The sequence below is a fragment of the Halichoerus grypus genome, chromosome 5 (assembly GCF_964656455.1).
Source record: "Halichoerus grypus chromosome 5, mHalGry1.hap1.1, whole genome shotgun sequence".
Classification (NCBI taxonomy): Eukaryota; Metazoa; Chordata; class Mammalia; order Carnivora; family Phocidae; genus Halichoerus; species Halichoerus grypus.
The window spans coordinates 123,495,484-123,507,246 of record NC_135716.1 but is presented as its reverse complement, the minus strand read 5'-3'; the positions used below and the strand labels follow the sequence as shown (position 1 = coordinate 123,507,246).

At 35.8% G+C, this 11,763-nt stretch overlaps 1 non-coding gene across 1 annotated transcript; it reads left to right on the top strand.

Annotated features, from left to right (window-relative positions):
* Positions 1 to 7,917: 7,917 nt before the first annotated feature.
* On the top strand, positions 7,918 to 8,021 carry LOC118549158 (U6 spliceosomal RNA). The gene has a single exon (XR_004923944.1). It is a non-coding gene; the product is annotated as a U6 spliceosomal RNA (small nuclear RNA).
* The last annotated feature ends 3,742 nt before the right edge of the window (positions 8,022 to 11,763 follow it).

Genomic DNA, 11,763 nt, shown 5'->3' with positions numbered 1-11,763 from the left:
GAGCAATCTCACAACTGCGCATCATGGTTAATAGTTTGGCAAATATTATGGGCTTTGTAGTCTTTATTTTCTTTAAAGCTCTCTATTTTTTTAGAGATTGCTAGATAAATACATGGCAGCACTCCACACAGAGTGTGCACAACAGAACATTCAAGGATAAATCCTACCAAGCTGAGGGGATAAAAGAATTTTTAAAAAGTCAACTTGCATTTCAGGTGGTTAGTCTGGGCAAAAAGAGAATAGGAACAGCTTTTATTTAGCCCATTCAATAATTCAAATCACTGGAGAACAGTAGTGGTGTCATCCCCAGGCAGCAAATACTCTTATTTATTTTTAAAAATAATTTTTTATGCCAATGGTCTACTTGTATCATCTAATGAAAGCTGAAGATCAGTTCTTCCCTGGTGAGTGCAGGAAGCTGGCCAAATGTGGCTGCATCACAGGTGACATATGTCAATACCCGTGGGATTATAAAAATAGGCAGTCAGAATTGGCTCCGGTGTTTTAACATAAAAAAATGTATTATAAAGATATGAGAACATATGTGCTCTCTATGATCTTTGTACCAGGAAAAGGGTGAGTGGTATTTCCAGTCTAAAAGCACTCATACTTTTTTTAATGATATTGTGGAAAATTGAGTGTCTTCAATAGTGATTGTATGTATAAAATGTTTACTTGAAATTTATTTAAATAACTTTCCTTAGCATAGTATTAAAGAAAAAGAACAGTATTTTCCATGGCATATGCCCACATTTGTGCTTTAATCATAACAGCCTCATTTTCCAAAGGTTTATTTACATAAGTGCTTTCTCTGTAAATGTTACATTAGGAAAAAATACACACATTCACATAACCTTTTAAATCAACGACTGCTGGAAAAATGAATGGAGGAGACCCAAGAAATATGCCAAAAGTGGTTTGGAAATGTAGTTAGCCTTAATGCTGTTTGTAAAATTCATTTTAACTTTGATGCCTGATTGCATTGCAACACTTTTTCAAGATTCCATCTGGCACCATAAGTGTAGTGGGTAATCTGTGCTGAAAAGGGAGTTTAGGAGGTGTTAAGTACATTGCCTCATGGGGATCTTGGACTAAGCTTTTCAGGCAGAGGTACTTTTGATTGATTAATATCTGGTGAACCTGACTTTGTGTCTTCATCTTGTGCCCTGGAGACCTGCTTTTCCAGAATAGGCTCTCACTTCAGCACCTTTTTAGTGGATGATAATGAGACCAAAGGACCCCCTCCTAACATGGTGAGAGGTTTTGTCCTCAGATATTTAGACTCCTTTGCACTTTCTAGATGCATTTTTTTAAAATTTAGCCAAGTGTGATTGATTGATTTATAAGTAGCTTCACCTCCAGCGTGGAACCCAGCATGGGACTTGAACTCACGACCCTGAGATCAAGACCTGAGCTGAGATCAAAAGTCAGATCCTTAACCCAAGGATCTGATCTCTAGATGCACTTTTTAAAGTTGCTGATGAAATTGACCAACTGTTTTGATCTTGAGTGGATAAAATCTACAAAGACAAAGCTAGAACAACGAAAGTCATAAACGTCCTAGTAACTTTTTTATGAGGGAAATTTTTAATGAGTTCTTCAAATTTTGTTCAGTTCTCAAACTCGCTTTTATCATTCTGATGTCATATTTTCTAAATCCATTGGGTGCATTTTTTTTCTTTGGTCTGGCATGGACCCAAATGTTGTAATTGCGAAACTACAAAACAAAGTAATTTACTTTAGCTGTGAAAGTTCTGGATTATTTTATAAATGCTTTACCTTAGAAATATAAATATGTTTAAAACTGAGACAGATCCCAGCAAACCTTATTTCAGTCACTTTTAATGCTAACTTTCTGAGGGCAATTTAAGAAAATTCTGTCTGTAGTATATCCTCCCACCACCCTCCCTGGGGGGCAAAATTCTTTTTCAAGATTATACTACCATCTGTTTTCATTCATTTGGTATTTGGTTGCAATTGTTTCATAGGGTATATTTTTGAATAATAATTAATAGAAGTAAATCAAACCTCTCAGAGAAATAATTCTCATATGTGGAATAACAAAACCAGATGAAAATATGACTGGAAATATCAAGTTATTTTCAAAGTTAAGGACTGGAGATTTTGCCTTGTGGCCTTGATCAAGGTCAATAGGACTCATATGAGTAAGTCTTGGCGAAGTGCTCTAAAAATGCTATCCCTAGCAAGGATCTAAGGAAACTGGAACCAGGTAAAAAAAAAAAAAAAAAAAAAAAAAAGTCAAGAAAACACAGGGGTATGAAAGAAAGAAAATCTCAGAAACCCATTTTTTTTTTTTTTTTTTTTTTTGGTAAAAGCTAGCCTAACATGTTGTATTAAATGATTCAGTATTTTTGGCAGTGTATTGGAAGTAAAATTTTATACTCCAGAGCAACCATGACTAATTCTTCTACCTGCTATCCCTTGGTTTCTGTATTTTTTCATTGGTGTTTTCTTTCCTTGGCTCTGCTGAATTCCTCTTGGGGAAGACCAATGAAGAGTCCAATTTTTCATTATTCAATATGGTCTAAAAATCTCATCAGCATGCTGGTCTCACTTTTGAAATCAATGGAATCTCAGCCCCCTGAAGAGGTATATAACTAAATGAGAAACAGCTCATGGGAAAATGACAGGGAATCCATTTTATCATACTAATGCACATTTCAAATCCAGATGTAAAAACATGATGGACAATAGAGGCAAAACTGTTTGACAAAGGCCATAATGCAAAGAAACATATTATGTCAAGAATTAATTTAGTTCATGTAACAAATGTCTTAATTAGACAAAGGGGGGAATAAAAAGAGGCAAACGTTAGTGGCATTAAGTTAATGTAATTAATGTTTAGTCAGTATGATTCAGCATGATTCAATACTTACTTGAACTCCTAAGCTAACAAGTAGTATACCAGGTTCTATAATTTTTTATTGTCATTGACTAGAAACAACATTTTCAGAATTGTAAATAGTATGTTTGATCATGTTACATTATAGAAGTTTATCTATATTATCTGTATTTTATCATAGAAGCATGATTATTTCTGGGAATAATCAGAATAATCCGGTTATTTCCTAAGAACGTTATTTCCTTTGTAGGTCTGTTCAGTGGAAAGGCTCATTCCCTGAGGCTTCTCACTTTTTCCAAGACTGGGAGTAGTATTGTCATTCTCCAAGACTTTCAAACTCACACAAAAACTTTTCAATATGAGAGTTGAACCATTTGTTACGCAGTCTGTATCCTTTCTATCATTTACTTTTCATTTACATTTATGTAAAGTTACATAAATTTACATAAGTATAAAAATGCAAATTTTCATTCACATGCAGGCATTTATTGAGGTAAAACGACTCCCATGTTTGAGTCATCCCCATCCCTTCACTTTCTATTATCCTATGTGATTTCACCATATCAATCACCCCAAATATCTCAATTCTCATGGCTTCTTATTTCCTCTATGCCCATGTCTCTTCTATATATTTCTCTCCAGGGACTTATCTCCACAGCCCTATCCTGAACATTGCCCTCATCTGAACTGGATTAGAAGGCTTAAACTCCGTTATCTTTCTTGCCAATTACAGCATCATTTCTTTTCAGACACCTTCCCAGCATTCCCCACACTCTTGTTCTTTGATCTTCTTGGGCATTCAGTTCTCTTGACATCCAACTTTGTCTTCTAGTTCTGGACTTTAGGTATTCCCTCCTTTTCTCAACACTCTATTCACTTCAAGTGTCCTTTAGCTAACAGCCTCAGGTCCTTTGCCTCCCTGACTTTCTAGATCATCCCCGAAAATCCCCTTGCAAATAAAAAACCATGAAAAATTGCCTTCTCCTTTCCTACTCCTGTTAGATTTTAAAATCAGAGGCAATCACACTTTAACAGCTGCTCTCTGATTTATTTCAACAACTATCCTGATCTTTCCATCCGTACGTCATGCACCTTATCTTGTTCTTCTGCAAACTTAGAGATAATCTTGACTTCTATTTCAAAGAGAGAAGGGTCTGAGCCACCAACATGACCTTTCTTTATTAACTCCCCATCTTCTTACAAATATGTCTTATGTCTGCCTCTAGCTTCATTTTCTTTCCTTCAGTCTCTTAGACAGACTGAGACTAATCCCCAATTCCTTTCCATCCACCCTTTTTAAAAATTGGTATTAAGAACAAACAAAACCAAAGATGCATCTCCAGATTACACACCACCTTATATGGCACCAGTTTATCTTAACAGTAGCCTTGTGTATTTCCCTGGTTAAGTGACTTAACCTGGCAAATTCGGGTTCATCAATGTTGAATGTTTGGCCAATGTCACACTGCTAGTGGTAGAGCACCAACCCATTTCAAGTCTTTCTCTTCCCTCCACACTGCATTGTTAGCTATCTTTTCATACGCAATCTTCCAAATTAAATTTACTCTCCTTATTCATTGTATCCATCACAGTGCTTGGCCTAGTACCTTACAAGGTGTTGGTGGAATCTCGGCTTCAACCATGATAAAGTAATCACAATGATTCAGTGCTTTAAATTCTGCATTTACAAGGTATAATCATGTAAACTCTGCTCTTGGTGTCCAATTTACAGAAATGTAACAGAAGATCCTTTCCGATGGCAGTCCAATGGAGGTTGGCATGATCTTTTGAATGCTTGAAAAGAGTAATGGTTTACATCACTGAACTATAAAATTGGTACTGCCAACTCCTAATGACCTTCTTGACTGTCAAGATTTCCCTCCGGTTCTCCAAATGCCTTAAATTATAAAAGAAAAAAAATCTGAAATACTAAAATCATATTAGAACCTGCACCTGGAGAAAATGCTTCCAGGAGTCATAAAATCGCTAGGTTATGCAGATGAAACAATTTTATTTGAAAAATAATCATAAAGAGAACTTATGCCATGAATCAAAGTATCTAAAAAGAGATAGAAAAAAAAATCACTACATTTTTTTTTCAATTTTCTATTCCATTTGGGATAAATATTTATCAGATACATTAAAGAAGAGTTTTTATCCAGATAAACTTTGCATATACAACTGTGAAATTATTTGTAGATGCTGCTTTTCAGTCATATTGTGGATATTGCTTTTTATTATAGCAATGGAATAGCATTTCTCTCACTTGAAGTATGAAAAGTAATTTTCCTGCTTTAGTTTTCTTTCCTGCTATTTTTTGAATATTATTGCCCTTATGTGCCCTGTAAGTGTCACATCTGATTGGATGCATTTCCATAAGCTTTTCTAGACTTTGTTAAATGTGCATCTCTATTTATTTTAAAGGATAGGTGACAACAAAAAGATTAAATCCACATGTTAAATCCAGGTCCATCTGAGGAGAAATACTTCAGTATGAAGCTATTAGTAGTGCTCTGATGGAAAAGTGATACCTGTCTTATTTACCGAGTGGTATTCAAGGGCGTTACAGGTAATGCCTGTCCTATGAGAATGTAAAGGAAAGAAAACACATACCAGCACAAGTATGGGTTGTATTTTAAAACCACCCTGTGCAGTTTGAACCAATTTACTAATTGCCTAATATGACATACAGCATAATGGGAGGAATGCTAGAAATCCCAGCCATAAAACTGATGTCATTAAACCATCATAAGCAGAACACTGTGCATCTTTGTCCTATTAATGTTATGATTAGAGGCCCCTTGTTCATTTCATGGCAATTATAAATTTTTTTTCCAATTGTACCAGCCAGATCATTGGCATTCCTTCACATTCTGTAGTATCAGCTCACGAGATGGATTAAATGGGAATCACTCAATGTGACGTAAAAAAGGAGATCAAGAGATGAAACAAATGACTCTCTTTTGCTATCAGTTTGGGAAAACTGATGAAAGTGTTGGAAAGAAGTTGGCCGGATGGTAAAGTGTTTTATCAGAGACTAAATGACAGTGAGGTAGTTTGATATATTCAGTAATACCTGCTAAACCATTAAAAGAGAGAGAGCAATAAAATGACATGTAACCTCAGAAACATTTGCTTGTTCTAGGTTTGGGCATTCTTCTTTGAACTTATTCCTTTTTTGCTTTGGTGGAATTGGGGAATGAGATCTGGTTTTTCATGGCATAACTGCACTTTGAACTAGACTAATAGCTAGTTCCATTAGGTTTGTCAGTAGAAGTAGAATTTGCCAGTACCGTGTTCTGTTACTTAAAAACTATTCTCTAGAGAGATTATGTGGCAGATGCAGGCTCATATATGTTAGAGTGAGGGACTTGTTTGTGGAGTTTTATGGAAAGAATTTCTTGGCTATCTGGTATGCATTTAGATCCCTCTTTTCTCTATTTGTCAACTCTGTGAACTGTTTACTTGAAATTTATTCATTTAATAAGAATATAAGTGTGCCATTTGGAGAAAACCCTACCCACACAAACCCCTTTGTCTTCACCTAATTATATTTCACTGGATCCCATTGAAAGAGGAGTATTGGAGGCTTCTTTGTGGACACAAATTGTTTTCCCCACCTAGTTCCAGCCAGCATCTCTAATTCCTCCCCAGGCCTCTACCTTCAGTGTCTGTCCTTGTGTGGTCTACATTGCCCCACTGTAGCAAGACTTCCTCATCTTGATAACTGATCGCCCCTGATATCCAGTCAAATTCCTTCTCCCCCACCCAAAAAAGGGGAGGGGCACCTGGGTGGCTCAGTCGGTTAAGATCTACCTTTGGCTCAGGTCATGATCCCAGGGTCCTGGGATCAAGTCCTGTATCGTGCTCTTTGCTTGGCGGGGAGCCTGCTTCTTCCTCTGCCTCTGCTCCTCCCCCTGCTTGTGTGCTCTCTCTCTTTCTCTGACAATAAATAAAATCTTAAAAAAAATTCCTTCTCCCCACTCCTTAGTGTCTGATCACCCTGGCCTGACTTCAGCAAGAATCCTATCAAGTTGGTTTACCAGACTCTTCCCTTATCCTTGATGTTTCCTCTTAGTACATTTCTATCCACTGACTTCCACCCTACCACTTGGCTATAAATTTCTCCTGTCCATGCTGTATTTGGAATTGAACTCAGTTCTATACTGAGGTCTCTTTTCCCCTGTTGTGACAGTTCCTGAATGAAATGTGTTCTTACCACTTTAAAAAAAAAACTTAAAAAACTTAAAAAAAACTTTGCAAATTGTAGATAACTGTTAGCAATGAGAAAAAATTCTTGTCAATATACATGCCAATAAATTGTGTCAAGTGGAGACTTAGTTGATTTTTCTCACTCCCCACCCCTCAAATACTACTGTGAAAAAAGACAGTTTTAAGTCATTTGCAAGTTTATTTCAACATTCTTTTATTCCACATAAATTTGTAGTTCTTTGATTTCTTTTTTGATAGACATGCAGGTTTTTTATTTTTGAGAGAGAAAGAGAGCGAGAGAGCATGTGAATGGGGGGATGGGCAGAGGGAAAGGGAGAAAGAGACTCTCAAGCAGACTCCCTGCTGAATGCAGAGCCTGATGCATGGGCTCCGTTCCAGGACCCTGAGATCATGACTGAGCTGAAACCAAGAGTCTGACACTCCACTGCCTGAGCCACCCAGGTGCCCCAGACATGCAGGTTTTTAAAGACCAATCTCATATTGGGTGAGTCATATTACAAAAGCAGGTAGAAATTGAAGGAAATGATGGCAAATTAGATTACTTGTAGGGCACCTGGGTGGCTCAGATGGTTAAGTGTCTACCTTCGGCTCAGGTCATGATCCCAGGGTTCTGGGATCGAGTTCCGCATTGGGCTCCTTGCTCCTTGGGAGCCTGCTTCTCCCTCTGCCTCTCTCTCTCTCTCTCTCGTGAATAAATAAATAAAATCTTTAAAAAAAAAAAGATTACTTGTAATTGATCACTGTCCTTATAATCCCTCTGGTACTACTTAAGGTAAGTATGCCTTAGTTTTGGGGATTAAAAACTAAATATTTGGTTTATAGTGCTTGCTTCAGCAGCACATATACTAAAATTGCAACGATACAGAGATTAGCATGGCCCCTGCACAAGGATGACATGCAAATTCGTGAAACGTTCCATATTTTTGTGATAGTATCATAGGTGCAGACGTATGTCCAAACTCATCACATTGTATACATTAAATATGTGCAGGTTTTTGTGTATTAATTATACTTTAATAAAGTTATAAAAAAATCTGTGCTTGTTATAAAAACTGATCAAATGTGATCTGTACCTGAGTTAATAGTATTGTACCAACTTCAACTTCCTGGTTTTGAAAATGTATTATGTTAAAATAAAAAAACAATACTTAAAAAATATTTGGTTTAGGAGGGTATTTATTAGATGACAAGCACTACCTAATTACCATACTTGGTAAATAACTTGCTATCTCTGTATCTTACATTTTTATGGGAAGAAATACGATATTGAATTTAATTCGTATCAACTCAGTTCATTTCAAATATACCTCACTGTAAGTGTCCTAGAGGTGCTTTAATTAAAAAAAAATTCTTGTTATTCAAGTTAAATGTATTTTGTGTAGTTTGCTGAGGTTCTTATGGAAAACAATTTCATAATTGCAGGGTACTTCTCAGATTTGTGTAAGAACAATAATCAATTATCAACATTTCTTCTGGTTATTTCCAGAAGGTAGTGCCTTCTTTGAAAAAATAAATTGGTTTTTACCAATAGCCTTACTCAGATGTAGATACGTTTAGGCTTTCATGCCAGTCCCTTAGCCTTCATTAGTACCTAGTAGTTATGCATGATGAAGAGAAAATATTTACCAATGGAAAACATGTTGATATAATGAAATGATGCATTCTGGCTATTAAATTCAGGAAGACTACATATGCAGGCATCTCTTTTGAGGTGACGTTTTCATGCTCAATTGCAATTATTTGAAATTCTTTTGAAGAAGTTCTTATATTCATAATTACCTTGACTAAATATAAACAATAAACAGATGCTTTTCAAAGACTTAACATCACTAAACAATTTCTTATGACTTTTCTTAGAGAAAAGATATGTGTATTTCTTTTGCATATGTAATGCTATGGCACCTTGAAATGGAAGAGACAATGTATTAGTCAGTTAGGGCTGCTATAACAAAATACAGACTGATTGGTTTAAAGAACAGAAATTCATTTTCTCAACATTCTGGAGGCTGGAAAGTCCAAGATCAAGGTGCCTGCAAATTTGGTGTCTGGTGAAGGTGTCTTGGCTTGTGGACACCTCCCTCTCGCTATGTTCTCCTATCGCCTTTCCTTGGTGTGCAGGGAAGGTGGGGGGAGAGACAGAGACAGAGAGAGAGAGAGACAGACAGAGAGGGAGAGAAAGAGAGTGTGAGTGAACTCTGGTGTCTCTTAGTATAAGGACAAAAATTCTATGGAATCAGGGACTCACCTTTATGCCCTCATTTAACCTAAATTACTTCCTTAGAAGCCCTGTCTCTAAATATAGCCACATTGGGGGTTAGGCCTTCAACATATGAATTTTAGGGGGATACAAACATTCAGTCCATAACAGACCATATAGTTCAAGTCTGATGAAAACTTTGACTCTGGATATGAGCATTTTGTTACAAATTGGCACACTTACACCTTATAGAGAAACTGACTCTAGCTTCATGAAACCATCTTTAGTGCAAATATAAGACATATTTACATTCTGTTAATGAAATATGTTTCCATAGTGCAACGCACTGGTGAATTCTGATCTATTGTTTCTTTAGTCTGAAATAGACCCTTATATTGGAGCGAAGTATAATATTCACTTACATTACAGCTTTTCTGAAAAAAAAAGTTTATATTTCTCCATTTCTGTGACAAAACCCTTTGAAGAGTACTTTTACTGGTAATCAAAATGAGACTCTAATAATACAGCTTATTGTACTATAAAAGTAAGAATTTAGTTAGGAACTAAGTGCCAGTTGATATCCATTGATTCATTGTGATTGTTTCCTCCAAAATATCTACTATGCAAGACCTGTTGAAATGCAATAATCATAGGCTATATGTCTGCCAAAGTGAGAATGTATCAACTGATATATTTTTACATACATTACATTTTAAACTTCTTTCCAAGGTTTATACATGAACCCATTGAGTCATCTCTTTGTTAACAGTATCCTATACACCTCAGTGTCTTCTGCTTTATTATTTTCTCTTGGCTATGACATGAAATGCAACAACTCATCTTAAGCCAAGTCATATCCACCTTCTTCCTTCTTACACTGTCACTTTCCACAAGATTTATAGTAAAGCATAAATAAGAAAAAGAAGTGAGCCCCCCCAGCCCTGAATGACTGAGATGTATTTGAATAGTACTATAAAATTGCTTACTCTTGGCACATTCTAAAAAAATAGAAATGTTCTTTAGAAGCAAAACTTTCACTATTTGTAGATGACATGATATTATACATAGAAAACTCGAAAGACTCCACCAAGAAGCTATCAGAACTGATAAATGAATTCAGTAAGTTCATGGGATAAAAAAATCAATGTACAGAAATCCATTGCATTTCTATACACTAATAATGAAGCAACAGAAAGAGAAACTATGAAAACAATCCCATTTACAATTGTACCAAAAATAATAAAACACTGAGGAATAACCTTAACCAAGGAGGCGAAAGACCTTACTCCGAAAACTATAAAACATTGATGAAAGAAATTTGAGATGGCACAAATGGAAAGATTCCATCCTCATGAACTGGAAAAACAGATATTTCTAAAATTTCTGTACATTTTAAGTAATCTACAGATTTAATGCAATCCCTAACAAAATACCAATAGCATTTTTCACAGAATTAGAACAAATACTCCTAAAATTTTGGGGAACCACAAAAAACCCCGAATAGCCAAAACAATCTTGAAAAAGAAAAACAAAGTGGGAGGTATCACAGTTACAGATTTCAGGTTATACTACAAAGCTGCAGTAATCTAAACAGTATGGTACTGGCACAAAAATAGACACATAGATCAATGCAACAGGACAGAAAGCCCAGAAACAAACCCATGATTATAGGGTCAATTAATCTTCAACAGAAGAGGCAAGAATATGCAATGGGAAAAAAAAGACAGTCTCTTCAACAAACAGTGTTGGGAAAACTGTACCATTGTCTTATACCATATACAAAACAAACTCAAAATGAATTGAAGACCTAAATGTTAGGCCTGAAACCATAAAAATCCATCCTAGAGGAGAGTACAGGCAGTAATTTCTCTGACACTTATTCTACCAATTTTTTTCTTGATATGTCTCCTGAGGCAAAGGAAATAAAAGCAAAACTAATCTTTTGGGACTACATCAAAATAAAAAGCTTCTGCACAATGAAGGAAACAATCAACAAAACTAAAAGACAACCTATTAAAAGGATATTTGCAAATGGCCTATATGATAGGGGTTAGTATCCAAAATATATAAAGAACTTATACAACTAAACTTCCAAAATACAAATAGTTCAATTAAAAATGGACACAAGACATGAACAGACATTTCTCCAAAGAAGACATAAAGATGGATAACAGACACATGAAAAGATGCTCTACATCACTCATCATCAGAGAAATACAAATCAAAACCACAATGAGCTATCACCTCACACCTGTGAGAATGGCTAAAATCAAAAACACAAAAAACAAATGTTGGCAAGGATGTGGAGAAAAAGGAACTCTTGCGCACTGTTGGTGGGAATGCAAACTGGTGCAGCCACTGTGAAAAACAGTGTGGAGGTTCCTCAAAAAATTTAAAATAGAACTACCCTATGATCCAGTAATTGCACTACTGGGTATTTACCTAAAGAATACAAAAACACTAATTTGGA